This window comes from Nerophis lumbriciformis, linkage group LG16, assembly GCF_033978685.3.
Source record: "Nerophis lumbriciformis linkage group LG16, RoL_Nlum_v2.1, whole genome shotgun sequence".
Taxonomy (NCBI): domain Eukaryota; kingdom Metazoa; phylum Chordata; class Actinopteri; order Syngnathiformes; family Syngnathidae; genus Nerophis; species Nerophis lumbriciformis.
Window position 1 is genome coordinate 30,673,396 of NC_084563.2, and position 18,694 is coordinate 30,692,089.

At 42.2% G+C, this 18,694-nt stretch overlaps 1 protein-coding gene across 1 annotated transcript in view; it reads right to left on the bottom strand.

Moving 5' to 3' along the window:
* Nucleotides 1–799, bottom strand: part of atf7ip (activating transcription factor 7 interacting protein) — a 72,793-nt gene extending 71,994 nt beyond the window's left edge. Inside the window, exon 1 of the mRNA XM_061976966.1 lies at nucleotides 296–799. The gene's annotated coding sequence lies outside the window, so the exon portion shown is untranslated. The remainder of the gene's footprint in view (nucleotides 1–295) is intronic.
* Between the last annotated feature and the right edge of the window lie 17,895 nt (nucleotides 800–18,694).

Genomic DNA, 18,694 nt, shown 5'->3' on the forward strand with positions numbered 1-18,694 from the left:
GACCACAAGGAAGTGTTTCACGTGTAGAAAACAAATCATAATATGACCCACTTAAAGTGCAAAGTGTAAGCTCAAAAATGCAAAACAAGTGAAAATGTTATAATGTGGAAAAAAAAAACTCAAAACACAGCATTAGTCTCACCAAATGCTAACAGTTAGCCGCTTAAACGGTGAGGCTCTTTTGGTAAAAACAAGTTAAAAATGTCCAAACATTGACAGAAGTGGCCATGTTTGAAATGCAACTAAATGACAAAACGATAGCGTGGTTTATGCTAGCTGCGATACCAAGACTTACCGATAATGGCGTTGTCACACGATCTTCCTCCGATTTATCGTCCGTCGTTTTTTTATTTTGAAAAGCTCGTCTTTCCTTCTTCCTCGCACTGACGCGACTCTTATTTTTGTTAAATGTAAGTCCTTTGGTTTGAACGTGAATGGGAGGAAGGAGCCGGCGAGTTGGTGCGTGTGTTGTTGTGTTGGCCACGGCACGGCGCGATGTGCGGTTTGTTGTTCGCTGGCGAGCCGACGACTCCTCGGTCGGTTGTCCTGTCTCCTTCAGTCGCTCCTCCTCTTTTGCAACACACAAAAAAAAACCAATGTGGCGCGGAGGCGGGAAGACCGGCGAGTGCGAGTGAGGAGAAAAGGGGGGGGGACGCCGGCGACGAAAAAACTCCTGGACGTCGTTAGTTTATTTAACGAGCAGAGCGGGACGGTGTGTGCGGAAGAGCTCCAGGCTGTGGTCCGGGACTGCAGCGAAGAAGCCGAGCTTGGTGGTCTCCTGGCTGCAGCGACACCAAAAATGGATGAGGACACAAACTTGCTAGGGTACATTAGCATGAGGTGGGCGGGGCTTAGCGAGGGGCGGGACAAACACAAAGGGGGAGGGGTCAATTTATTTGAACAACAACTTTTAAGACACCATTTTTAATTTCACCATGTTGTTGTTTATTCCTCATAGGAGCGTAGTCGTCTGCGTGTTTCAGTACTCCACCGTGCCTCACGCAGGCAGGTGAGTTGCCTCACAAAATCGCTCAAAACCGCCACATCCGCTAACAAAATAATTTATTTCTGTTCTTCCAACCCGTCAAACATGTCACTAAATAGAGAGGACACCATGGCTGCCTTTCACATTCTGCTGACATCATGCTGTCAGCCATTTTGTTGACTTGTCTCAAACATGTAGTTCCCCAGGAGGCCACCAGGGGGGTAAATCACACCAACATCTGGTTTTGGGGGGCCTCATGATGGTTGTGGGAGAGCCGGAACAAACATATAAAATAGGGATGTCCGATAATGGCTTTTTGCCGATATCCGATATTCCGATATTGTCCAACTCTTAATTACCGATACCAATATCAACCGATACCAATATATACAGTCGTGGAATTAACACATTATGCCTAATTTGGACAACCAGATATAGTGAAGATAAGGTCCTTTTTTTTTTTAATTATAAAATATGAAAAATAAATTAAAAACATTTTCTTGAATAAAAAAGAAAGTAAAACAATATACAAAGAGTTACATAGAAACTAGTAATTAATGAAAATGAGTAAAATGAAGTGTTAAAGGTTAGTACTATTAGTGGAGCAGCAGCACGCACAATCATGTGTGCTTACAGACTGTATCCCTTGCAGACTGTATTGATATATATTGATATATAATGTAGGAACCACAATATTAATAACAGAAAGAAACAGCCCTTTTGTGTGAATGAGTGTGAATGGGGGAGGGAGGTTTTTTGGGTTGGTGCACTAATTGTAAGTGTATCTTGTGTTTTTTATGTTGATTTAATTAAAAAAACAAACAACAAAAAAACAATACAGATAATAAAAAAAACGATACCGATAATTTCCAATATTACAATTTAAAGCATTTACCGGCCGATATAATCATGCTGGGTTAAAAGCCAGTGAATAAAAACGGGTTTTAAGATTGATTGATTGATTGATTTAGACTTTTATTAGTAGATTGCACAGTACAGTACATATTCTGTACAATTGACCACTAAATGGTAACACCCCAATAAGTTTTTCAACCTGTTTAAGTCGGGCTCCACGTTAATCAATTCATGGTAGAAGGGTCTTAAAAGTAGCCAAAGAAGGGGCTTTCTGATCTCTCTCTCTCTCTCTCTCTGTCCACTACTTGCTGTACATATCCTACCAAGTCAGACCTACACTGTTTCAATGTCCATTTCTCTGTTCTAAATTGTTGATGACTGAAGTGTTGATACCAACTAATTGTAAGTGTATCTTGTGTTTTTTATGTTGATTTAATTAAAAAAAAACAATACAGATAATAAAAAAACCGATACCGATAATTTCCAATATTACATTTTAAAGCATTTAACGGCCGATATTATCATGCTGGGTTAAAAGCCAGTGAATAAAAACGGGTTTTAAGATTGATTGATTGATTGATTGAGACTTTTATTAGTAGATTGCACAGTACAGTACATATTCCGTACAATTGACCACTAAATGGTAACACCCCAATAAGTTTATCAACTTGTTTAAGTCGGGGTCCACGTTAATCAATTCATGGTAGAAGGGTCTTAAAAGTAGCCAAAGAAGGGGCCTGTCTCACATGGAGAGGGAGATGGTTCCAGAGTTTGGGACCCGCAACAGAGAAGGCCCTGTCCCCACAAAGCTTGCGCTTTGATTTGGGTACCTCCAGGATCAGCTGATCAGCTGACCTGAGGGACCGGGTGGGGGCATAGAGGTGGAACAGCTCAGAGAGGTAAGGTGGGGCAAGACCACGTAAGAATTTAAAAACAAGTAAAATACTTTTAAAAAGTACTCTAAAAGACACAGGCATTCCACCATGTTGTTGTTTTGTGAGTCAGGTGAGTTACCTCGCAAAACCGTCGCATCCACGAACAAAATAACCTATTCAGTGGCCTAGTGGTTAGAGTGTCCACCCTGAGATGGGTAGGTTATGAGTTCAAACCCCGGCCGAGTCATACCAAAGACTATAAAAATGGGAGCCATTACCTCCCTGCTTGGTGCTCAGCATCAAGGGTTGGAATTGGGGGTTAAATCACCAAAAAATGATTCCCGGGCGCGGCACCGCTGCTGCCCACTGCTCCCCTCACCTCCCAGGGGGTGATCAAGGGCATGGGTCAAATGCAGAGGACAAATTTCACCACACCTAGTGTGTGTGTGACAATCATTGGTGCTTTAACTTTAACTTTAACTTAAAATAGTTCTGTTCTTCCAACCCGTCAAACATGTGACCGTCAATAACTAGAGAGGACACCATGGCTGCCTTTCACATTCTGCTGACATCATGCTGTCAGCCATTTTGTTGACTTGTCTCAAACATGTAGTTCCCCAGGAGGCCACCAGGGGGGTAAGTCACACCACCATCTGGTTTTGGGGGCCTCATGAGGGTTGTGGGAGAGCAGGAACAAACATATAAACAAACAATATAGTCTTAAATTAGCTGAACATGTTTTTGGGGGGATGTGGGAGGAAACTGACATGCTAACATGCTAACTCCACACACAGAAACAGACTTGCTGCTTTAAGTAGTGAGTCACAAACTTGCTAGGGTACATTAGCATGGGATGGGCGGGGCTTAGCGAGGGGCGGGACAAACAGAAAGGGGGAGGGGTCAATTTATTTGAACAACAACTTTTAAGACACCATTTTTTATTTCACCATGTTGTTGTTTATGTGAGTTAGGTGAGTTCCCTCGCAAAATCGCCTGCCTAAAACCGTCGCGTCCGCTAACAAAATAATTTATTTCTGTTCTTCCAACCCGTCAAACATGTGACCGTCAATAACTAGAGAGGACACCATGGCTGCCTTTCACATTCTGCTGACATCATGCTGTCAGCCATTTTGTTGACTTGTCTCAAACATGTAGTTCCCCAGGAGGCCACCAGGGGGGTAAGTCACACCAACATCTGGTTTTTTGGGGCCTCGTGAGGGTTGTGGGAGAGCAGGAACAAACATATAAACAAACAGTATAGTCTTGACTTGACAAACATATAAACAAACAGTATAGTCTTGACTTGTCTCAAACATGTAGTTCCCCAGAAGGCCACCAGGGGGGTAAGTCCCACCATCTGGTTTATTGGGGCCTCATGAGGGTTGTGGGGGAGCCGGAACCTACCCCAGCTGTCAGCAAATGACATGTAAACAAACAATATAGTCTTAAATTAGCCTAACATGTTTTTAGGAGGAAGCACATGGAGGAATCTGACATGAGAACATGACAGCTAACTCCACACACAGAAACAGACTTCCTGCTTTAAGTAGCAACATAATTACTGTTGATGTTAGCTCGTTGCTAAATCCGTACATAATGAGCAGTTGCACTTTGCTCACCAGGTTTTGGTTTTGTCGCCTGAACGCCTATTTAATGTGTGAACCTACACAAGTAAAGTCAATGGAGGTCAAGAGACCAGATGTCGATGTGTGGTACATGAACAACAACAAAATGTTGAAGAAAAAAACAACGAAATATTGATATAATAGTCACGATAATCCAGTTAGTCATACAGCTAGTTTACTGTTGTAAATGTTGTTATTAGGACGATTCACTGGACACTATTTCAGTTGCCGTCCAGTCAGTGACATATTGTGTTATGAAGCTGCTATTATCTATTTTAGGAACAAAACAAATCTTAAATGTGTTCAAGTCCAACAGGAAAGTCTGTAGAACAGTGGTTCTTAACCTTGTTGGAGGTACCGAACCCCACCGGTTTCAAATGCGCGTTCACCGAACCCTTCTTTAGTCCATCCATCCATTTTCTACCGCTTGTCCCGTTCGGGGTCGTGGGGGTGCTGGAGCCTATCTCAGCTGCATTCGGGCTACACCCTGGACAAGTCGCAACCTCATCACAGGGCCAACACAGATAGACAGACAACATTCACACACTAGGGCCAATTTAGTGTTGCCAATCAACCTATCCCCAGTTGCATGTCTTTGGAGGTGGGAGGAAGCCGGAGTACCCAGAGGGAACCCACACAGTCACGGGGAGAACATGCAAACTCTACACAGAAAGATCCTGAGCCCGGGATTGAACTCAGGACTACTCAGGACCTTCGTATTGTGAGGCACACTGTGCCTTCTTTAGTGAAAAATAAAATGTTTAGTTTTTTTTCGAATTCAAGACAAATTTATATGTTTTTTTTACTGGTGCACAAAATGAAGCGTGCATGAACATCACCTCATTCAAAGAACAAAACCAACACAGTGCATGAACTCACAACAAATTACACACCTGCAAATCAGTGTGACTTCGGCTGTTGCCGTATCCATAATACGCCGATAGGGAGAAGTTTTTATTTACACGATGAGTCGGGTGTGTCTTGACTTCCGCGGTGGAGGCTCCGCCAAACCCCTGAGGCCTACTCACCGAACCCCTAGGGTTCGATCGAACCCAGGTTAAGAACCACTGCTGTAGAATAAAGCAGGAAGCAAGTGGCCTTGATTTAGTGACCTCTGCTGGTAGTTTTTAGGTAACATCCCTTTTGTTTCCCGACACTTCCCTTTTTCCCCCCTGCTACCTAACAGCGGTAAATAAATAAAACATGTTAGCGTTTGATATTAGATATACAGAACGCTGCAGGAGATCACTAATTGTGGGAAAGTACGGTTAATTAGCAGCAAAAATACTAAACTAATTTCCCTCAAACTCTGTAGCGCAGTGTTTCTCTATAGACTTTTTCACCAAGTACCACGTCAAAAAAACCTTGGCTCTCCAAGTACCACCATAAAATCCAATACTAAAATACAGTAGCATAGTAGGCCTAAACACCCATTAAAAACAAGGCAGATGTTTTTTTATTTCAAAGGTATATTTAATAGCTTTGGCTACTGTAACATAAAACAGTTTGAACAGTAACACTGTGTCTGAATATTTAATTGACAGATTCTTTGGCGTACTACGAGACCAGGGATGTCAAAGTGGTTTTCATTGAGGGCCACATGGCAGTTATGGCTGCCATCAGAGGGCCGCTTGTAACAGCAAATAATGTATGGATTTGCCTCTAGATTTCATTATTAATTATATAAATTGTTTTAGTAGACTGTCGATTTTACAGTAAAAACTTTGCATTTACCAAATTTTACTGTAAAATAGTGTTGTTTTTATTTGTTACAACATTTTACGGTAAATGGAAAAACAGTAACACTGTTTTTTTTTTGGGGGGGGGGGGTTACAGAAAAAGCTGGCAGCTTAGTTGCCAGAACTTTAGTGTTAAATTGACATTGGTTTTTACAACATTATACTGTCAATGGAAAAACAGTGCAAGTTATTTTTTTATTCTGGCAACTTAGCTGCCAGTTTTTCTATCGTAAAAACAAATGTACCGTCTTTCCATTTACAGTAATACACCGTTAAAAACAACAACCGTAGATTTTACAGTCAAAAACTGGCAGCTCAGTCAACAGAATTTTAACGCAAAAACAGTAGCAGTTTTTTTCCAATTTACAGTAATATGCTGTTGTCAGGTTTTGTTGGTGACAAACCCCAAGATGCAGAGAAGGCGGCAGGCATTGTGCAGGAAGACACGATTTAATGTCCATGAAATAAAGACAAAAAAACACAAACCAGGAACTAGGAGGACAAACTGGAAACAGGGAACAGGGATCCAGCAAACAGGGACTATGAACAAAAATACAGTAAGCTACAAACAGCTACAGAATATAGCTTACCGCTACCGCTACACGACAGGTAGGAACGACAATGGCAATGACAATAATCCAGCACTGACTGGAGGGGAAGGCAGGTTTAAATAGCAGCTGGCTGATTGACACCAGGTGTGGCCAGGTGCCAATCAGCCACAGCTGAGGGGAAGCAGCACTCAGGGAGACAATCAGGAAATTAAGACAAAATAAAAGCGCTGACAGAAAACTAAGACAAACACAGAGGAAAAACTAAAACACAGTCAAACTGTCAGGGACAAGCCTGACAGTAGCCCCCCTTCCTATAACGGATACCAGACGTTCTAGAACCCCCCCACCCCCCAAAAAAAAGTCCAAAGTCACGGGAGGGTGGAGGGAGGACAAGGAGGTGGGCCACCAGGCCAAGTGTCCCCGCAACCAGCGGGGAAGAGTTAGGTGGCGACGGCGAGTTGAACGCCGCCGCAATTGGCCAGGCGGCTCGTCCGCCGGCGTGGGAGTACCCACCGGAGACGATGGTGGCGCCCTCTGCTGGCCCACCGGAGACGAGGATGGTGGCGCCCTCTGCTGCTGGCCCGCCGGAGACGAGGATGGTGGCGCCCTCTGCTGCTGGCCCGCCGGAGACGAGGATGGTGGCGCCCTCTGCTGCTGGCCCGCCGGAGACAAGGATGGTGGCGCCCTCTGCTGCTGGCCCGCCGGAGACGAGGATGGTGGCGCCCTCTGCTGCTGGCCCACCGGAGACGAGGATGGTGGCGCCCTCTGCTGCTGGCCCACCGTAGACGAGGATGGTGGCACCCACTGCTGCTGGCCCACCGGAGACGAGGATGGTGGCGCCCTCTGCTGCTGGCCCACCGTAGACGAGGATGGTGGCACCCACTGCTGCTGGCCCACCGGAGACGAGGATGGTGGCGCCCTCTGCTGGCCCACCGAAGACGAGGATGGTGGCGCCCTCTGCTTGCCCACCGGAGACGAGGATGGTGGCGCCCTCTGCTGGCCCACCGGAGACGAGGATGGTGGCGCCCTCTGCTGATGGCCCACCGGAGACGAGGATGGCAATGACAATAATCCAGCACTGACTGGAGGGGAAGGCAGGTTTAAATAGCAGCTGGCTGATTGACACCAGGTGTGGCCAGGTGCCAATCAGCCACAGCTGAGGGGAAGCAGCACTCAGGGAGACAATCAGGAAATTAAGACAAAATAAAAGCGCTGACAGAAAACTAAGACAAACGCAGAGGAAAAACTAAAACACAGTCAAACTGTCAGGGACAAGCCTGACAGCTGTAAAGAACAACGTAAAATGTATTGTCATTTTTATTAATTTGATGGGTAGTTTGCTGTAAAGTTAAGTATTTTTATTTAGACAAAAACATGTTTGGAAAGTATGATAACATACTGTAATATTTCTTGCAATATTGGATACTATTGACATTTAAAAGTTATGCAATTTCAAGCAGTACATATATTTTTTCTGTCAAAATGAAAAAAATCTGACATTTAGTGAAAAAATATGAAGTACTTTATTGACACATATCATTTCCAGGGGTTTGCGGGCCAGATAAAATGATGTCACGTGCCAGATCTGGCCCCGGGCCTTGAGTTTGACACCTGTGCACGAGATGGAGCCCACGTACCACTAGTGGTAGAGTGGTGTATAAAGAGAGGATGGTGGACTAAACAGCTACCAAGGACGTGTGAATGCAATTGATGTCGTTTTGATGTTTGTTTTTCTGACAAAATAATCCAAAAAAATAAGTTTATGTATAATTCTAAACATACTCCATCCCGTAAATTTACAATAAAACATGCTTTCATTTTGAGGAAGTAGAATCTTGCAGCTGTATTCCTGCAGCGATTAGTGACCAGCAGGCACTAAACGTTAAAAAAAACACACAGAACGATCAAAAACATTTTCATGAGCTTTGGACCAACAATCATGGAGAAATTGTGACTTGTGTGTGAAGTATGTGGTGTCTGTATTTGTATTTGACTTTAAATATGACCAATGTATGATCCTGGATTTACTTGCTATTGGATCCATACCTAAATGTGTGGTATCATCCACAACTAATGTAAAGTATCAAACAACAGAAGAATAATTGCTTTTTACATTTTAACAGAAATGTAGATAAAACATATTAAAACAGGAAGTAAGCAGATATTAACAGGAACTGAACAAGTAGATTAATAATGTTGACAAAATAATGGAATGATAAATGACACAAAATGTTACTGCGTACGTCAGCAGACTAATTAGGAGTCTTTGTTTACAAACCCCGTTTCCATATGAGTTGGGAAATTGTGTTAGATGTAAATATAAACGGAATACAATGATTTGCAAATCATTTTCAACCCATATTCAGTTGAATATGCTACAAAGACAACATATTTGATGTTCAATCTGATAAACGTTTTTTTTGTTGCAAATAATCATTAACTTTAGAGTTTGATGCCAGCAACACGTGACAAAGAAGTTGGGAAAGGTGGCAATAAATACTGATAAAGTTGAGGAATGCTCATCAAACACTTATTTGGAACATCCCACAGGTGAACAGGCAAATTGGGAACAGGTGGGTGCCATGATTGGGTATAAAAGTAGATTCCATGAAATGCTCAGTCATTCACAAACAAGGATGGGGCGAGGGTCACCACTTTGTCAACAAATGTGTGAGCAAATTGTTGAACCGTTTAAGAAAAACCTTTCTCAACCAGCTATTGCAAGGAATTTAGGGATTTCACCATCTACCCTCCGTAATATCATCAAAGGGTTCAGAGAATCTGGAGAAATCACTGCACGTAAGCAGCTAAGCCTGTGACCTTCGATCCTTCAGGCTGTACTGCATCAACAAGCGACATCAGTGTGTAAAGGATATCACCACAAGGTCTCAGGAACACTTCAGAAACCCACTGTCAGTAACTACAGTTGGTCGCTACATCTGTAAGTGCAAGTTAAAACTCTCCTATGCAAGGCGAAAACCGTTTATCAACAACACCCAGAAACGCCGTCGGCTTCGCTGGGCCTGAGCTCATCTCAGATGGACTGATACAAAGTGGAAAAGTGTTCTGTGGTCTGACGAGTCCACATTTCAAATTGTTTTTGGAAACTGTGGACGTCGTGTCCTCCGGACCAAAGAGGAAAAGAACCATCCTGATTGTTATAGGCGCAAAGTTGAAAAGCCAGCATGTGTGATGGTATGGGGGTGTATTAGTGGCCAAGACATGGGTAACTTACACATCTGTGAAGGCGCCATTAATGCTGAAAGGTACATACAGGTTTTGGAGCAACATATGTTGCCATCCAAGCAATGTTATCATGCATGGACGCCCCTGCTTATTTCAGCAAGACAATGCCAAGCCAGGTGTTACATCAACGTGGCTTCATAGTAAAAGAGTGCGGGTACTAGACTGGCCTGCCTGTAGTCCAGACCTGTCTCCCATTGAAAATGTGTGGTGCATTATGAAGCCTAAAATAGCACAACGGAGACCCCCGGACTGTTGAACAACTTAAGCTGTACATCAAGCAAGAATGGGAAAGAATTCCACCTGAGAAGCTTCAAAAATGTGTCTCCTCAGTTCCCAAACGTTTACTGAGTGTTGTTAAAAGGAAAGGCCATGTAACACAGTGGTGAACATGCCCTTTCCCAACTACTTTGGCACGTGTTGCAGCCATGAAATTCTAAGTTAATTATTATTTGCAAAAAAAATAAAAAATAAAGTTTATGAGTTTGAACATCAAATATGTTGTCTTCGTCGTGCATTCAACTGAATATGGGTTGAAAAGGATTTGCAAATCATTGTATTCCGTTTATATTTACATCTAACACAATTTCCCAACTCATATGGAAACAGGGATTGTACTACTAAAAGACACGTTGTCTGGTATGTTCACTATTTTATTTAAGGACAAATTTGTTCTTTGATACCAATAAAAAACTTATGTTTGATATATCATAATATTAAAAAAAAAAAAGTTAAATGAAGCCCAATAATGACATTTTGCTGGTGGTCTCGAGCTCCTTTATTTTGAAAAGTATCGACAACTCTACCTGTCACACATATCCCCTATTAGAAAATGCTAACCAGTGTTGGGCCATTTAGGTGCAGAAAGCTCCTGTTGTGTTCCTGGCTGAGCAAGTCAGATAACAGCTGTGAGATATCACGCTTAATAAGGCTCCTCCTGTCACTGCGACTAACGTTTGATGGCATCGTTAATTTGGTTACTTGCTGGAAAACACTGGTAGTCCCAACACTGATAGGTAAGCACTTGTTAAACACGCTCTGCTTCTTCCTACTCCTTTTCAGACATTTTTCTTATGTGATGCAACTGAATGAAGGTTGTTTAGCATGTTAGGATTAAATTGCTTGCCACGTGACCCCAAGATGCAGGGACAGCAGACGGCTTGCAGGCACTAGTATGATGAAGCAATCCAGGTAGAACATGTGTGTGAATGCTCCAATGCTGAAGCTGAACTATTGTCGGAGTAGTTTGAATGTTGAAAGCTGACGCTAACTGAAATTCGAGTGGAATGTAAAGCTGCTTTGAAAGAAATTGGTTTGGGAGTTATGCTTGAAACTATTTTTATTGCTTCAAACACATTCTCTCAGGATTCTAACAACATTACTGTCATATTGAGTAAAAAACTAATTTTTTACAAAAGCACGTTTCTATTAAAACTCACAACGATACATTATTACAGGCATTATTAGGATCCCGACGAGAGTGCGCAAGCGTGATCATTAGGGGTGTGGGAAAAAATCGATTCGAATTCGAATCGCGATTCTCACGTTGTGCGATTCAGAATCGATTCTCATTTAAAAAAAAATCTATGATATATATATATATATATATATATATATATATATATTTTTTTTTTAAATGAATCAATCCAACAAAACAATACACAGCAATACCATAACAATGCAATCCAATTCCAAAAACAAAGTCGACCCAGCGACACTCAGAAGTGCAATAAACAGAGCAATTGAGAGGAGACACAAACACCACACAGAACAAACCAAAAGTAGTGAAACAAAAATGAATATTATCAACAACAGTATCAATATTAGTTACAATTTCAACATAGCAGTGATTAAAAATCCCTCATTGATATAATCATTAGACATTTATAAAAAAAAAAAACAATTAACAATAGTGTCACAGTGGCTTACACTTGCATCACATCTCATAAGCTTGACAACACACTGTGTCCAATATTTTCACAAAGATAGAATAAGTCATATTTTTAATAGTTAAAACAAATGTACATTATTGCAATCAGTTGATAAAACATTGTCCTTTACAATTATAAAAGCTTTTTACACAAATCTACTCTGCTTGCATGTCAGCAGACTGGGGTAGATCCTGCTGAAATATATGTATTGAATGAATAGAGAATCCTTTTGAATCGGGAAAAAATCCTTTTTGAATCGAGAATCGTGTTGAATTGAAAAAAAAATCGATATTGAATCAAATCGTGGGACACCCAAAGATTCACAGCCCTAGTGATCATATCACACCTATTCTGAAATCACTCCATTGGCTCCCTATTGCATCCCGGACCCAATTTAAGATCAAGCTGCTCACTCACCAATGCATCTAACCCCCCCCCCCCCCTAGAGGGGGGGGGGGGTTACCCACATATGCGGTCCTCTCCAAGGTTTCTCATAGTCATTCACATCGACGTCCCACTGGGGTGAGTTTTTCCTTGCCCGTATGTGGGCTTTGTACCGAGGATGTCGTTGTGGCTTGTGCAGCCCTTTGAGACACTTGTGATTTAGGGCTATATAAATAAAGATTGATTGATTGATTGATCTACGGCAACACCCCCTCCTACCACAAGGACCTAGTCTCCCCTCAACCTCCGCTCCTCAAACCCATCAGGACAAAGTTACAATCTACGGGCCGCCGGGCTTTCTGCTCGACCGCTCCCAAACTTTGGAACGCTCTCCCCGACCATCTTAACGCACCACAGTCGGTCGACCGTTTTAAGAAGAGACTAATAACCCACCTTTTTAGCACAGCTTTTATTTAATTTCTCTGCCTTCTTGTTTTTTAAATACACTGCTTGCTTATCTGTTTTTTATCCAGTGCTTTCATGCTTTTATTTCTATTTTATCTATGTTTCTGTTTTATCTAGTGTTTATCTAGTGTGTGTCATGATTTCATTTCTATTTTAATTTTTTATTATATATTCTAACTTTCTATTTTTATTTTTATACTTTGTAGCACTTTGAGATTTTAACAAATGTAATGTGTGTTACAAATACAAATTCATTATTATTAGACCTCTTGCATGTTTGGTTTAGGAGTTATGCTTGAAGACATTTGTATTGCTTCAATCACATTTTCTTAGGATTCTAACAACATTAGTGAAGTGAAGTGAATTATATTTATATAGCGCTTTTCTCCAGTGACTCAAAGTGCTTTTACATAGGGAAACCCAATATCTAAGTTACATTTAAAGCAGTGTGTGTGGCACTGGGAGCAGGTGGGTAAAGTGTCTTGCCCAAGGACACAACGGTAGTGACTAGGATGGCGGAAGCGGGGATTGAACCTGCAACCCTCAAGTTGCTGGCACGGCCGCTCTACCAACCGAGCTCTATTGCCCCATTACTGTCATATTATATTATATATAATTAAAATTTTCCAGAGGGAACTCTCCTGAAGGAATCAATAAAGTACTATCTATATTGAGTAAAAAACACATTTTTGTGTTTGCAAACCTTACAAAAGCACATGTTTCTAGTAAAACTCACAAAGATACATTATTACATGCATTATTAGACATATTGCATGTTTGGTTTAGGAGTTATGCTTGAAGACATTTTTTATTGCTTCAATCACATTTTCTCAGGATTTAACAACATTACTGTCATATTGAGTAAAAAAACACATTTTTGTGTTTGCAAACCTTACAAAAGCACATGTTTCTAGTGAAACTCACAAAGATGCAATATTACAGGCATTATTAGACATATTGCATGTTTGGTTTAGGAGTTATACTTGAAACTATTTTTATTGGTTCAATCACATTTTCTCAGGATTCTAACAACATTACTGTCATATTGAGTAAAAAACTAATTTTTGTGTATGCAAACCTTACAAAAGCACATGTTTCCATTGAAACTTACAAAAATACAATATTACAGGTATTATTAGACATATTGCATGTTTGGTTTAGGAGTTATGCTTGAAACTATTTTGTATTGCTTCAATCACATTTTCTCAGGATTCTAACAACATTACTGTCATATTGAGTAAAATCAATCAATCAATCAATCAATGTTTATTTATATAGCCCTAAATCACAAGTGTCTCAAAGGGCTGCACAAGCCACAACGACATCCTCGGTACAGAAAAAACACATTTTTGTGTTTGCAAACCTTACAAAAGCACATGTTTCCATTGAAACTTACAAAGATACATTACGACAGGCATTATTAGACATATTGCATGTTTGGTTTAGGAGTTATGCTTGAAACTATTTTTATTGCTTCAATCACATTTTCTTAAGATTCTAACAACATTACTGTCACATTGCGTAAAAAACTAATTTTTGTGTTTGCAAACCTTACAAAAGCACATGTTTCTAGTAAATCATACACATATACAATATTACAGGCATTATTAGACATATTGCATGTTTGGTTTAGGAGTTATGCTTGAAGACATTTTTTATTGCTTCAATCACATTTTCTCAGGACTCTACAACATTACTGTCATATTGAGTAAAAAACACATTTTTGTGTTTGCAAACCTTACAAAAGCAGATGAAAAGCAGAAGCTGTACTGAAATGTAGTAAGAATCTTGAAATGTTAACTGTTGGTATAGCTCAGGGGTGTCATGTCTGTGTTGATCATGTTTTTGTTTGGCCATGTGCTGTCTGGTTCTGGACTCTTTTTAGTTCCTGCTTTTCATTCCCTTGTCTTGTTTCCATGGTTACCCATTAGTTTCACCTGTTCCACGTTTGGACTCATTGTGCACTCTTGTTTTGTCACCTTAGCAACCATTAGTTCACCTGTCACGTCACGCACCTGTTTCACATTTTGAGTCACGCACCTGTTTTCGCTAATCATGTCTGTAGTATTTAAGTTCATTGTTTTCAGTTTGTCTTTCTGGCAACATCATACCCCTCACACACACCTGACTGACACTCTACTTCATGCTCAGTTCACGCTGCTTTCTTCATAGTCCATGCCAAGTAAGTTTTTGTTTATTAATGCCACAGTTAGTGTTTTTGTTTCATTGTTCACAGTTTCTGTGTTTGTGCAAGTTTTGTTTTCACTAGCCAAGTTTTGTGCGCACCTTTAGTTTGTTTCTTTTGTTATAGTAAAAATAAATATGTACTCCCATTCCCGTCTCGCCCGAGCCAACTTTCCGTTGCCTTCTGGAAAAACAAAATCCAAGGACCAAGTCATGACAAGGGGTCGGCAACCTTTACCACTCAAAGAGCCATTTTGACCCGTTTCACAAATTAAAGAAAACAATGGGAGCCACAAAACTCTTTTGAAATTTAAAATGAAATAACACTGCATACAAAGTTTTTTTTTGCTTTGTGCTATGTATAAACCAAGGGTCTCAGACACGCGGCCCGCACCTTAATATGAACATTTAATGTTAGTGCGGCCTGCGAGTTTTATATAAATGGCGACTGACAGCATCATACTTGCCAACCCTCCCGATTTTTCCGGGAGACTCCCGAATTTCAGAGCAACTATTCTCTCGAATGTCTGCTGATTTTCACCCAAACAACAATAATAAGAGCGTGCCGTGATGACACTGCCTTTCGCGCCCTCTACAACCTGTACAAACAACGTGCCAGCCCAGTTACATGTTGTATGTGGCTTCTGCAGACACACATGAGTGACTGCAATGCATACTTGGTCAACAGCCATACAGGTCACACTGAGGGTGGCTGTATAAACAACTTTAACACTCTTACTAATATGCGCCACACTGTGAACCCACACCAAACAAGAATGACAAACCCATTTCGGGAGAACATCCGCACCGTAACACAACATAAACACAACAGAACAAATACCCAGAACCCCTTGCAGCACTAACTCTTCCGGGCTACATTATACCCCCCCCGCTACCACCAAACCCCGCCCCCCCAACCCTGACCCCCCCACACCTGCTCCCAGTGCCACCCACACTGGTTTAAATATAACTTAGATATTGGGTTTCACAATGTGAAGCGCTTTGAGTCACTTGAGAAAAAGCGCTATATAAATGTAATTCACTTCACTTCACTTCACATCAACCCCCCCCCCCCCCCCCCCACCCCTCCGTGCGTCGGTTGAGGTGGATAATTTAATTTTGATGCGTTCAAGAGTCTTACGGCCTGAGGGAAGAAGCTGTTACAGAACCTGGAGGTTCTGCTTCGGAGGCTGCGGAACCTCTTTCTAGAGTCCAGCAGTGAAAACAGTCCTTGGTGGGGTGGGAGGAGTCTTTGCAGATTTTCTGAGCCCTGGTCAGGCAGCGGTTTTTTGCGATCTCCTGGATAGGAGGAAGAGGAGTCCTGATGATCTTTTCCGCCGTCCTCACCACTCTCTGGAGAGATTTCCAGTCTGAGGCATTGCAGGCTCCAGTCCAGACAGAGATGCTGTTGGTCAGCAGGCTCTCTATAGTGCCTCTGTAGAATGTGCTGAGAATGGGGGGAGGGGGCTGTGCTCTTTTCATCCCATGCAAAAAGTGCATGCGCTGCTGAGCTCTTTTTACAAGAGCTCCGATGTGTAGGGACCAGGTTATATTGTCAGTTATCTGCACCCCCAGGAACTTGGTGCTGCTTACTATCTCCACCGCTGTGCCGTTGATGTAGAGTGGAGCGTGGCTGGACTGGTGCTTCCTGAAGTCAATGATGATCTCCTTGGTCTTGTTGACATTCAGGACCAGGTTGTTGGTTCTGTACCATTGAACCAGATGTTTCACCTCCTCCCTGTAGTCCATGTCATTGTTGCCACGAATGAGGCCCACTACTGTCGTGTCGTCCGCATACTTCACAATGTGGTTAGTAGTGTACCTGGCGCAGCAGTCATGGGTCATCAACGTGAACAGCAGTGGACTCAGGACGCAGCCCTGGGGAGAGCCGGTGCTCAGGGAGATGGCACTGGAGGTGTTGTTGCCCACTCTCACAGATTGGGGTCTGTCTGTGAGGAAGTCAAGCAGCCAGTTGCATAGGGGGGGTACTGAATCCAAGGGGGGCCAGTTTGCTCACCAAGTGCTGCGGGATGATGGTGTTGAATGCTGAGCTGAAGTCCAGAAACAACATCCGCACGTGTGTGTCCTTTCCTTCCAGATGTTCTAAGCTCAGGTGGAGTGCAGAGGAGATGGCGTCCTCTGTGGAGCGGTTAGGGCGATAAGCAAACTGGTATGGGTCGAATGTGGGGGGAAGTCCGGAGACAATATATTCCTTTACCAGAGTCTCGAAGCACTTCATTATGATCGGGGTGAGTGCAACGGGGAGGTAATCATTGAGGGAGGAGATTGTGGGTTTTTGGCACTGGAATGATTGTGGCCGTCTTAAAACATGATGGTACCACAGCCTGGGTCAGCGAGATGTTGAAGATGTCTGTGAGAACCCCTGCCAGCTGGTCTGCACATCCCTTAAGCACCTTGCCAGGAATGTCATCAGGTCCCGGTGCTTTCCGGACATCCGCTATGTCCAGGTTGAGCGGCTGCTCATCAGGGCGAGGGATGGATTGTCTCGCCGGAGTGGTGTTAAGTGCCTCAAACCTTGCAAAGTAGTTGTTTAGGTCATCTAGGAAGCTGATACTGTTGTCACAGGGAGAGGGGGCAGCTTTATAGTCCGTGATGACCGGTATGCGCTGCCACATTCGTCTAGTGCAGCGTTTCTCAAAGTGTGGGGCGCGCCCCACTGGTGGGGAATAGAGACATGACAGGTGGGGCGCGAGGAACGGGAGGGAATTTCACTTTAATTTTTTTTTTTTTTTTTTTTTTTTTTACTATGCTTTCATTTTCTATACACACTGTAAATCACTTTGTGATTCTGTCTGTGAAATCCGCTATATAAATAAATGTAAATTACTTATTTTTCCTGTAGGCTTTACATTTCTAGGTAGGGGCAAAAGTTTGACAGACATAGCAACAGTAACTAATGGGGGCGGGGCTAAGCGGAACAAACTTGACGAGACAAGCGCAGCAAAATGAAAAGCTGTCCCACTGTCAAACGACACAGTTGCGAGACGTATATGCGACATTGCAAGTGATCTTGAGGAACAACTCGGAGATAAATGAAAAGAAAGTCGTTTTGCTTTACAAGTGGACGAAGCTACTGACAGCAATAAAGACTTCCTGTTGATCGCATACGTCCGCTTTGTGAATGGTGAGTCACTGTGCGAGGATTTGCTGTTTTGCAAATACATCAAAAATAGAGCCTCTGCTGATGAGCTGTTCAAGATAATGGACAGTTTCCTCAAAGAACACGACCTTAAATGGGAAAACTGTGTGGACTTTTGCTCTGATGGCGCACAGACCATGGCGGGGTCAAGAAACAAGCTGCAGGCTCTAATAAAGAGGGTTGCGCCAAATGCGCATTGGACACACTGTGTCATTCACCGGGAAGAACTCGCGGCATGGCAGCTCAGCCCCGAACTCAATGAGGTTTTAACAGATGTGAGCGCGGTAAATTTGATCAAAACACGACCACTGAAAGCGCGACTGTTCTCTGCACTGTGTGAGGAAATGGGAGCTGATCATACAGCCGTGCTGTTTCACCATACTTGCCAACCTTGAGACCTCCGATTTCGGGAGGTGGGGTTGGGGGCGTGGTTAAGAGGGGAGGAGTATATTTACAGCTAGAATTCACCAAGTCAAGTATTTCACATATATATATATATATATATATATAAGAATACTTGACTTTCAGTGAATTCTAGCTATATATATATATATATATATATATATATATATATATATATATATATATATATATATATATATATATATATATATATATATATATATATATATAAATAAGAGAAATACTTGAATTTCAGTGTTTATTTATTTACACATATACACACACATAACACTCA